The following is a 12,153-nucleotide window of genomic DNA, read 5'->3' on the forward strand; positions in this document are numbered from 1 at the left end:
AATTCTCATTATTATCTATTTCTATTCGGTAAATAGGCAGTGAAAATTACAACGTTTTGTGCTTAAAAATCATTAAATTAATCTCTCATATCATTATTTTTAGTCGGTAAGCTTTAATAAAATGATCAGTCGACATAAATAATCGTAAAAGTGTTCCCACGCGGCAGTTAGGTTCGTCATTACCTGTTTTATAAATATTTTTTACAAATCTAAACATACATAGTGTTCAATAGGTATTCGTGTTTCGGCTGATATGATCAATTAGGTTTGTTGTATTCTGAATAAAAAAGCGGCCAAGTGCGAGTCGGACTCGCCCATGAAGGGTTCCGTATTTAGGCGATTTATGACGTATAAAAAAAAAACTACTTACTAGATCTCGTTCAAACCAATTTTCGGTGGAAGTTTACATGGTAATGTACATCATATATTTTTTTTAGTTTTATCATTCTCTTATTTTAGAAGTTACAGGGGGGGGGACACACATTTTACCACTTTGGAAGTGTCTCTCGCGCAAACTATTCAGTTTAGAAAAAAATGATATTAGAAACCTCAATATCATTTTTGAAGACCTATCCATAGATACCCCACACGTATAAGTTTGATGAAAAAAAAAATTTTGAGTTTCAGTTCGAAGTATGGGGAACCCCAAAAATTTATTATTTTTTTTCTATTTTTGTGTAAAAATCTTAATGCGGTTCACAGAATACATCTACTTACCAAGTTTCAACAGTATAGTTCTTATAGTTTCGGAGAAAAGTGGCTGTGACATACGGACGGACAGACAGACGGACAGACGGACAGACGGACAGACAGACAGACAGACATGACGAATCTATAAGGGTTCCGTTTTTTGCCATTTGGCTACGGAACCCTAAAAACTGCATTTGCAGCAAACCTGTCACCTGATGTCGACCAAAACAGGTACCTAGTTTTTTATTTTGACAAACATTGCTTTTAATTACTTGGACATACAATTGTACATTTTCTTTACTACCACATTATTTAAATATATAAAAAATCTGAAATTCCTGTCCTGTCCTTCTTGTCCTGAAATAAATGTTATTCATTCATTCATTTACACATAAACGCGTGCTTTACATCTGAACACCCAACTCTAGCCGACATAAAATTTCACTCCCGTATGTTTTCAAACCAAGGGCTGGCAGACATGACAGGTCAAAGATAGGCTGCGTCTGACGGCCGATAAGGCGGACGGACGTGGCGGCTGATAACGTGATGTTCAGCCGTATTTTACGGACTTTTACTTTTTTGAGAATTTGCTTTGGGTGACGTGAAGAAAGTAGCATTTAGGAATCGTGTCTTTTTGCTATAGTTGTTTTTGTATTGTACTATTTTATCATTTTTAACATTGGCAACTAACCTTAACGAAGTTTGGAGTCGAAATGCGGTAACAAAGGTTTATTAACTTTAAGTACGGCTAACTTTACCTACAGGTTATAAATTTATGTCATGTTGTGTCTGTTTCCCTGACAACTGAAGGTTAAAGGCAACTTTACTTATAAGTATTATGATTATTCGATTAAAATATGGTTTTGTCTCAATTAAACGTTTCAGTACAGAATCTAATGTCAGAAATTTTGCTTTTGTAAAAAATAGGTACCGACATAGCAAACACCTCGGTCCCCATCAGGGTCCCAACTAGCAATACAAACTATTATGCCTAAGTTTGAAGTATCTTTCAGCGCCTCGCCTTAATTTCTCGGAAACTTAAACAAAAACTTAGGTTCTCTGTTGACTTGGAATATTGTTCTAATAGCTTTGTTCGCGCGAGCTTACTTTTTGTTTATCTTTCTTAAAGATAGTGGAAACGGTTTTGAAAGTAGATAAAGAAATCACTCGGCCTCGGAAAAGTGCGGTTGTTGCATACGATAAATCAAAGAATCCACAGTAAATACTACTATGAATTAGTCTCCTGGGGCCCATTTCTCGAACGGTATTAGACGAATATTAGACCAATATTATTAGTCCATGAACTTTCAAGTCGTATGGGTTACCATGGCAACACACTTTTAATATTAGACTAATACCATTTGAGAAATGGGCCCCAGATATACGTGTATCGGAGAAAAAAAATACAGCGTACGTTCGAATAGGCCTGCTCGGCATACAACGTTTTCGTTACTAGACGCGAGGTATCCAAGGTACGCAGTTCACACGCTGGCATATTGAATGATGAAATGTCAAACACCTAGACTAGACACCTTGATTTACGCAGATTTATTAATGCAGGTCTCCCGACATTTTGTACTGTAACTGTAATATCATGTTATTTGTAATGAGGTTCTGAATGATTTGTAACAATTAAAATGTAACAAAGCCTATTTTATTAATAGTAGTTGGCAAACCATTTAATCACATCGTATAACAATCATTTTAAAGCGTGTTGTACTCAGTATACTTAACTTAAACTTATAATCTTGACAAAGCGCCAACGTTGCGTCTACTTTCGAAAGGCTTATCTCTATAATATTCATATAGACTTACACTCTTTCGTATCCACAGCTGCATCATTACACCAACCGCAAAATTGTCCCGGCTAGGAGAATTTCGGAAATAGTCGCATTGTCTCCGCGTGAGGAAAAATAACATTGCACTTGCCGCATTTTGCATTTGGGTCAACGAGCTCCTGGCCTAGATAAAGTGCCCTTAATGCACTTGTGCACTTGTTATGTCATGCGGTAATGGTGAGTTTTGTTGTGTGTGTCTAATTTTTAGAGCGCGCTAATACTACGGTAATATTTTAGTATTTTACATAAAATATTAAGGTACCTAATACTGTCGGAAATTGACTTAGACCAGGCGTTGATTTAGTATTACTCGTGTGTAGTTCCCATTTAAAAGAAGTTCTGTAATAATTACTGATATCACATTTGACTATTAATTTTGGATAAAATATTGGAAATGCTACCAATTCATTAGTGAATAACTACGTTTTGTGCTATGTTCAACTGAAAATATTTTTTTTAGATTTAGTCAGCATAGACCAACGCTAGATTTGTGAGGGATTACTTATTTTTTAAACAAACTATGACCTTCTTTATTGGCAAAATCCTAAAATAGTATCACGACGCTTCTCTTTGTGTATGTGAACACTTTTGTCATATCTTATGCTACCCATTATATCTTTCTTGATCAAACAATTTTTCAAGTTGATTTAAAGAAGTAGAGTTTCATTTTTCAATAGCCAATTACGCCACCTAGTCCCACAGCTGGGCGTTGCACGTGACCGCGTGGGACTACAACATAATAACCGTCTACCCTAATCAACATGGACGAATTTTGTTTCCAGATGTTTTAGGTATTTCGACCAGGGATCGGAACCGGTTTTTTGCAAAAACCTAGAAATAACCATATTTTTTAATTATTTTATACTCGAAATGTAGGACTCAGTTGTGTTTTTAGGTTACGACTTCGTATTATTAGATTGCCCAATTAGAAATGAAGTAATTAGCAAAGAACGAAAAAATACCGTTTCCGTTCCCATACAAAAAATACCGGTATCCGATCCCTGAATTTTCGACGACTTTAGGTATTTCGTTCAATAGCTGTATCGAGTTTAGGTATGTCTTTAGGATTTTCGCGCATCAGGTGTTTCGTCCCTTAGGTTATATTAATTTAGGAACTTGCTTTTATAACAGGTACTTAAAAGGTATTACAATGTTTAGGTAAAACTTTGTTATGTAATTTATAATCAAGTGAATTTAGTTAGTAAAAGTAGATAGTTAAGATGAATTCAGGGATGCACTAGCCTATGCGAAAACATATCAAAGGTTAATAGGTCCGGTTCTATCAGAATAATTGCTTATACAATTCCCAAATTATGTGGCCCCACAGATTGGCGTATTTTCTTTATTATATTTGAGGTGTGGGAAGCTCCACTGTTTCTTGGCTTCAATTTAGTATGAGTCAAAAGGAGGGAAACTATATCATTACACATAGAGGAAATGTAATGAAAAAAAAAAAACTATAACGTGTCTCTAGTTAGTGCGACTAGCTAGCTAGCTTTGCCGACATTCACCAGCGCAATGTGCAACTCAAGTTTGTTCAAGCTAAGGTACCATTTGTATTTAATATTTTATAGGTGACCTTCCAAGGTATATTAATTGTCAATATGTAAGTATTCCGTAATGGGATTATTATTGTCAAGAACGAAGTGTTCTTCGATTGGAGTAGCGATCGTGCGGGACGGTGCAACGTAATAAAACTCTCGCGGGTACGTGGTGCGGCCATAGACACGCGAGCTGAGGATAGAACAAATAGAAGATCTGATTTTATTTTATCACAAAAATATGCCGGTAATGTTGTACCAAATATAAATACGGTAAAATCTGTAGCTTAAAAAAAAAACATTTTTATATGACGACTAAGGATGGGTCGTACCACGAACTTTCGAAGACCTGATTAACGATTAATATGGAGCTGGTGGCTGTCATCCGATAAAACTGAAAATAGTACCTACAGGGTTCGTTTAAATCGGCATTAAGACTTATTTAACCGTGATATTACAATACTTGACGTTTAATTTTGTTTAACACGCCTAACAGGTTTTCTCATTATAAAATATTCTACAATAAAAGAAAACAGTACGAAAGCAAAATCTAACCAACTCGAGAAGAAATCTGACGTTGGTGATGAATACAAGTCGTTAGCGATGAAAACTGACAAGATTGGATATTTGCGACTGTATGAAAGGGCCCTCGAATGATCCTATTCAGGGAGAATGAGTAACATTCCCGCTGCCCGAATGACAAAAAATATAAGTGAAGTACATTACGAGTCCGAGCTACTAGGTATTAGTAGAGAGAGGTTAAAAATAAGGACAACCGCCCATGACAAAATCGCGTTTACAAGTTACAAGAAAATGTTGTTAGGCATAAACAACCACGTAGTACTTACTTATCCGTGTTTCTAAAGGCTCTAAGCGATGGGCATGAAAACAAAAAATCACAAAGAACGAAACGATTCTCTCCTTCAGTTACATTGTTTATTAGTCTCTGGTATTAGAAGGCTTCGCGTAATCGTTGTCTTTTGTTCGTAATGGTGGTGTTCATAATCGGGCCCTTGGTAATAGACTCATTCTGAACATCGTATTTTAGTGAGATCTACGCGATAATGTTCTTTATTCCCAACAGTCTCAAATAAACGTCTGTCAAAGAATTGTAAGATTAATAGACATAGACATAGAAAAGTTTTATTCAACATCACATGAAGTTGCAGAGTTAACAGATAGTGTAACACATTTTTACAGATAAACCTTAAATTTAGACTTAGAAATTAATACTAATTAGGTATAGTCTGTCATTTTCATTTGTCTACTCTCAATTGCTCAAAGGTTGACTGGAAGAGATCCCTTATAGGGATAAGTTCGCCTTTGTACATTGTATACTTTCTTTTAATTGTATCTTAACCTGTCTTATGTACAATAAAGTGTTTACATACATACATACATATAGTCATTTTAGTAGATAATTGGAACATGTCGAAATAACATTCAAATACAAAATGGCGAAATATTATTTCAGAAACTGCTGCGAACAATTCTTTACGACCTTAACAATTCGGTATATGAAAAATACTTTTCGCATCTTACTTATTCGCTCAGTTCGCTGCCTTCAAGGCGCTCTGTACGGACTTTATCTAAATAGCATAAATTCCACATTCATATTACTTAGGATTAGACGAGCAATGTTAGAAATGTCTCTTTCTTTCATTGGCTCTGTATACAAATTCACAAAGAAACGTTCATTCTTATAGCCACACTTAGTCTCAATCTGCTAAAACATTTTCTTTTCTTCTCTTTTGTTTCTCAAAGATTTTCGTTCAAGATAACTCAAAACAGCAATATGCTCGGCTCATGTTGGTAGTCCTGATCGTATTAAATAAATAATATTATCGGATACCCTCCGGACGAGAGAGAAATGGGGATATAAAATTCCACGATTTGCCAAAAGGGTTGAGGGGCACTAAGATATTGTTGTAGTACGTGCACCGTGATCGACGCGGGATCCCGCAAGGCGGTTTCATGTTCTAATACTTGGACATTCATATCACCATGATTACGTACAGTTTTATGGTGTTTCGAAACCGTAAGAAACTAGTTAAAGATTGAAAAACGAATGGTTTGAAATGTTTATCAAAATCTTTCTGTACAGAATAGATACATGGATTCGTTTTGTTTTTTATATGCCGGTTAATATGTACGGTACGGTGGTATGTAACGTGTAAGGTTGAAAATCTACCAGTAATGCTATATGGATTATGGAAGTACTAATTAAAACTCTAGGCTACAGTCGCAAAAATATTATTTGGAGAAGGAGGCAAACATGCGTCTCAAATACCTACGTTTTCAAGTTCCGTATAATCGAACGTTTTTAATAATAGTTAAAATGTACACTCATGCATTGTTGGTGTTAGACAAAGAAAATACATTTGTCTGCCATTTTTAGGGTTCCGTAGCCAAATGGCAAAAAACGGAACCCTTATAGATTCGTCATGTCTGTCTGTCTGTCCGTCTGTCCGTCTGTCCGTCCGTATGTCACAGCCACTTTTCTCCGAAACTATAAGAACTATAGTGTTGAACCTTGGTAAGTAGATGTATTCTGTGAACCGCATTAAGATTTTCACACAAAAATAGAAAAAAAACAATACATTTTTGGGGTTCCCCATACTTTGAACTGAAACTCAAAAATTTTTTTTTCATCAAACCCATACGTGTGGGGTATCTATGGATAGGTCTTCAAAAATGATATTGAGGTTTCTAATATCATTTTTTTCTAAACTGAATAGTATGCGCGAGAGACACTTCCAAAGTGGTAAAATGTGTGTCCCCCCCCCTGTAACTTCTAAAATAAGAGAATGATAAAACTAAAAAAAATATATGATGTACATTACCATGTAAACTTCCACCGAAAATTGGTTTGAACGAGATCTAGTAAGTAGTTTTTTTTTATACGTCATAAATCGCCTAAATACGGAACCCTTCATGGGCGAGTCCGACTCGCACTTGGCCGCTTTTTTTATTGTGTTGCCGAGCATTTCAGACAATTATACACACTATTTACCAATTTGATTTTTATTTAACTTTTAAAACAACATAATGGGCTTAACGTACACGCTAAGTGCAAAATAACCACGTTCGGCATTTTAGTATTTTTCAAATAGTTTTCTAGCAGATATTTATAGTTCCATAAAACGTCTCCATAATAGAATTCTTCCTTAATTTCCCGGAGTGGGCGAGAGTAAATTACTCAGTCGGATGCGTTAGTGGACATTTAAAATGCTATTAAAACCACTAACAACGCCGTTTAGTGCTGAATTAATTACTGGGAAGAAGGTCGACACAGTTTTCTTTGAGCCTTTCTTGAAGAATACACATTGCTCCGTCGTTTGCCATACTAAACAATTCTTATTCCAAGGGCGAGTTCGACTATAAACAATCAACAAACGGATATACAATCAAGTTGATAAACTATTTGGTGCAGTCTGACGTCATATTCATGTCAGAAGGGCTAAGATGGCCGGCTCTTTATCATTTTTCACCATGCCTGTCACGTTCTAACAAGTTTGTAAACGCGAAAGTAACACATGACATGACAGGTGATAAAAACGCAACCATGATACAGCTACAGAGTGGTCGTAGTATCGGTGATGATGTACAATTATACACAGTTGGTCTTCGCGCCTGTTTTACTTTGTTCTGTTGGTCAATCCGAGTACACTCTGAAATGCTTATATCCGTCGGATTGTAGGGCGTGTTCCTTTGACTTGCAGTTAGTTTTACAGCAATCAAATCAAAACCAAATAGTATAACGATAACCACTTGACTCCCTCACTCCCAGGCCATTGATAGTTCAATTTATGATCATTATTATGTACGAGAATTCCCGTTGTTCTACCCTATGAATATACATCTTAATTATCATTTTCCAATCCATGCTAACCTTATGTCCCTAACGGAGCACCATTAACTTTCCTCGAAAAGGTTACTATAATGTAGTGCCCGACCATTAGGGACCCGTAGGGCGTTTAAGGACCTTCGACGTTTAGGGCAAGGGTGTGATTCCAATTGATAACTAAGCGAATACGAGTTGATGGCTCGAGTAGTCCAGGGACACTTTTTTTCTCCTATTAGGATAGAAAGAGCTCGTGATTCTGAGTAGAAATAACATAAAAAATCCCAAATTTGAAAAAAAAAGTGTAGGGGACAACTTAAAAAAAAAAACGCCCCATTACGGACGCACGGTTGTGACGAATATCGAATAGTCTTCGATGCGAGTCATTGGAGGGAGGGAAGGGGAGGGATCTTTAGGTTTCTTAGAGTTCTTTGTGTTCACGCTTTTTTATAATGTGGCATTTTTTTGGTTACTGTTTAAGATTTGTATTAAAACTTGTTGACGACAAAAGAACGGAGTCTTAAGCGCAGAATCCCACAAACGATTCTTCTTACTCCCTCTTTCTTTATTATTATCAAAATTTGAAGATAATAAACTAGTTACCATGATTTCGGTAAGCATTTGGAATACTCTTGGAGTGCTCTCAGCCGGTTTGACGTCATCTACGGGCCTGTCATCACCGGATCGTCTTGAGAGTGCTTTAGTAATTTGAAATTTTTGCCCGAAAAGGGCTGAAAAGGGGTCTTACTTATCAGACCGCATTTATCTACAGGTTTTTTCTAGCCAACACAGAAATTATAATAAGTTACATTGGGTTAAGGTCATTGGGTTCATCATGATTTGGCTTGTTGTCCTTATGAGGGAGGGCCATCCAATTTTTTTATCATTATTTCGTTATGAGCAAAATTTTGTTTTTGTTCTCTGGCAGCGGGGTAAAAAGGTAGATGAGCTGAAAGTAAAATAATATAATGTATAAGAAGAAAAAATCATCTACGTCAAAAGTTACGCATGTTTTTAACTGTAAGTATACAACTGATCTGCTTATTATAAATTAGCAGGGACTACATGCTGTCGATACATTCATGTCATTGGCATGGTATGTTCTGTATCTTCAATTTATTACCCACTTTCAAGGCTAAAATGCCTAAAATCTCCAGCATTTGTACATATATCCCGCGTTTCCTAATCTGTTACTGTAAATATTTGCTGTCGTGTAATTCTGAAGCAATGTTTCACCATTTCTTCCAATTTAGACAGTCTAGCGACTTCGGAAAGGGTAGCGAGCGTTCTCTATCGTGTTGACACTCCGTTCCAGCCAAGTGAAGGCAAATCAACGTTTGGCGTTATTCGTCTTAAAAAGTCCAAAGAATCGTGGCTTTTCCATTGTACATACGACGTTCTGGCTTTGAAAAGTAGATTCAACTACAAGCCTGAACGCCTACGGGCTTAGGACTAGTTTTAGGGATAAGATGAACGTTGACACAATTGTAAATAGCGGAATTGTTCTAATGAAGGTTTACGTGTTGTTTTGAGGCATTTATATGTTATAGGTGCGCGTTATTTCTGTTGTAACTAAATACGGAAAAAAAGTATAATCGTGATACTGATAGTTTGTACATCATATTTCTTTTCATCATGCATACTTCAAAGTAATAAGTATAATAACTTTTAAGATATGCCTAGTACCAGTGACTTGTTCTTTACTTACGATATCTAAGTACATAAGAAACATTACGCAGCGAAATTGTTGAAGATGTTATGAAATGAAATGAAATGAAATAGTTTATTTCAGGCAACTAGTGGCCCATACATAAATACCTTAAAACTAGCATACATATTATAAAAATATAACTAAACACTAAAAAACACATTATGATTGCGATGCATTACGCAACCCCGCAGTGTCAGGGAACCGGCCGCGGAACCGCCGAAACTTGACACCCTTCGGCCAAAACTCCTCCTTGGTGAAGGTCGCTAGATGTTCAGTCGGAACGATCACCACAAACGAATTAAAATTCGCATTGTGTCGAGATTCCAACTTCGCGACCCTCAGGATGAATCCGGTTTTTACTTTCACATACTTTACGATATCATCGACCTTCGTAAGGTAGTGTAGACGGGACACATACAGCAGCGTCGACGGTGTTGCAGGACGCAGCAAATGATTGGGTGCGGTCGGTCCGGTTATGCTATCTATTTTGGCAGCAAACCAACTCGGCCAAAATTTACGGAACCAAGAAATACTAGCTAGTTCTTTTACAAACGTCTAACCCCTTTATTCATAAGTTTTTACTAGCCTCAATTAGTTAATTTATGTTTTATTTCTTTCTTACAAATACAGAATTCAAAGTGACAGATTAAGACAAACGATTAATACTTAGCTAATTGAGGCTTCTAGTGCGTTTACGAATAACGCCATGAGTATACCTACGCCGTACATAGATTACTGTTTCAGCCATACATGCCTACATAGTTAAAATGTAGAATAATGTACACATAAACGATCCCTGGATCCTCTTTCTTTACACGATTTATGTATTCCATATGACGATATCAGCGCCACTTTTCCGATTTGCACGCAATTCCCTTAAATGCAATGTGATCCCTTCAAAAGTTTTTATTTTTCTCCGCATCCCTTCGCTCGAAGTTCGGGAACAAGAAACCTAATATACAATTTAAATTGTATCCCCAACTCGTACTTGTGTCGTAAATGTGGAGTAGGCATTGGAAACGCTTTAAAGAAGTACCTATGTATTCAAACGATATAAGTACTATATTGTTACGTAGATGTGATTTATTGTAATCACTACATAGTATAAAACAAAGTCGCTTCCCGCTGTCTGCCCCTATGTATGTAATCTTTAAAACTACGCAACGGCTTTTGATGCGGTTTTTTAAATAGATATAGTGATTCAAGAGGAAGGTATATGTATAATTTGGTAACCTGTGCGAAGCCGGGGCGGGTCGCTAGTAAATTTTTATTTTTAATTTTTTTTTATGATAAACTGATCGGCGATTGGCTCTAGACACACCTGATGGAAAGTGAAGACAGAGCCTAAGAAGGAGCTCACCGGTTCAGTAATAGCCTATTCACTCTAGCTTTAAAGAGACCGAGGTCATATTTCTCAGGGAATACGGATGACGGGAGCGCATTCCATTCCTTAGCCGTCCTTACCAAAAAAGGCGAGGCAAATCGTTTTGTGCGGACCAATGGGATGTTAACCACTAACGGGTGCATTCGCTCCCCGCGCCTGGACGTCCGGTGATGGAAAGGGGAAGGTGGGATCAGGTCATGTAGCTGGTCGCTAGTAAATGGCATAAGAAACAACATATCGTTTTGGTAACATTTCAAGCCCTCTGTTTTTACTGGCCTTATGCTAGGTGCCCTAAATAAGCTTTCGATTTGTTAAATAAACAACTTACATAATTTTAATAGTCGGCTGGTTATTCGCACCCTTTTTCCAGATCTTCGTTGTCGCCATTTTATACCTTGTTCCGAGACATCTATGAAATATCTATATCTATGAAAATAAAAAAGTCGACACAATTTATATTATATATAAAAAAAAATCTGTAGCGCTTTAGTGGACGCTAGTAATATAATATTTTAGGGAAAGAAATTCTACCGAAATCAAATGTTTTCACGACGAGTTGAGTATGTTGACTAGATTTACTCCTTGTATCCGCCCATTTCCTCTAAATATCATAAGGGTCAAATACTGTCAAGGGGTTTAGTCATTTACAGTAATGTAACCCTAGATACATGTAATCGTTTCCGAGGTCCCTCTTAACTTTGTCATTAGTGTACCCCTCATTATGAACTCACTCCTTTGCCGAAAGCTCGTGTTCTCCAACTTAATAATTATAATGTTGGACTAACTTCTCCAATAATAGTCGGAAATAATTAAAATATTGTTTTGGTTAGCGAAGAGGGTCACAGGGCTACTTGTTTTGGGCAAGGTTTCGTGCTGTGGAAGGAGTGAGCTTTTGGCGTTTTCACTTTTAACAAAAACCTCGACACAAACAAATTAATTACTATACCTTTAAAACTTAAAAAAATGATATACGTCTATTTTCATCTTTCTTGCATTAAGTGGCGATAGAAAGTTAGATATACCTTCAAATTTAGAAGTTCATCGCGACTCACGCGCGCACTGGTGGTATTAAATAGAACAGAAACCTGTAAAAGGTGCCAGGGGAGTAAATATGACATCACGGATTAGATAAGAAATCCGACTCC

The 12,153-nt window shown here is 36.7% G+C and overlaps 1 protein-coding gene across 1 annotated transcript in view; it reads left to right on the forward strand.

Moving 5' to 3' along the window:
- The window catches only part of LOC134653446 (uncharacterized protein CG43867), a 447,433-nt gene that overhangs the window by 36,173 nt on the left and 399,107 nt on the right, over positions 1-12,153 (forward strand). The gene's annotated exons all lie outside the window — the stretch shown is intronic.

Source organism: Cydia amplana, chromosome 13 (genome assembly GCF_948474715.1).
Source record: "Cydia amplana chromosome 13, ilCydAmpl1.1, whole genome shotgun sequence".
In the NCBI taxonomy this organism is placed as follows: Eukaryota; Metazoa; Arthropoda; class Insecta; order Lepidoptera; family Tortricidae; genus Cydia; species Cydia amplana.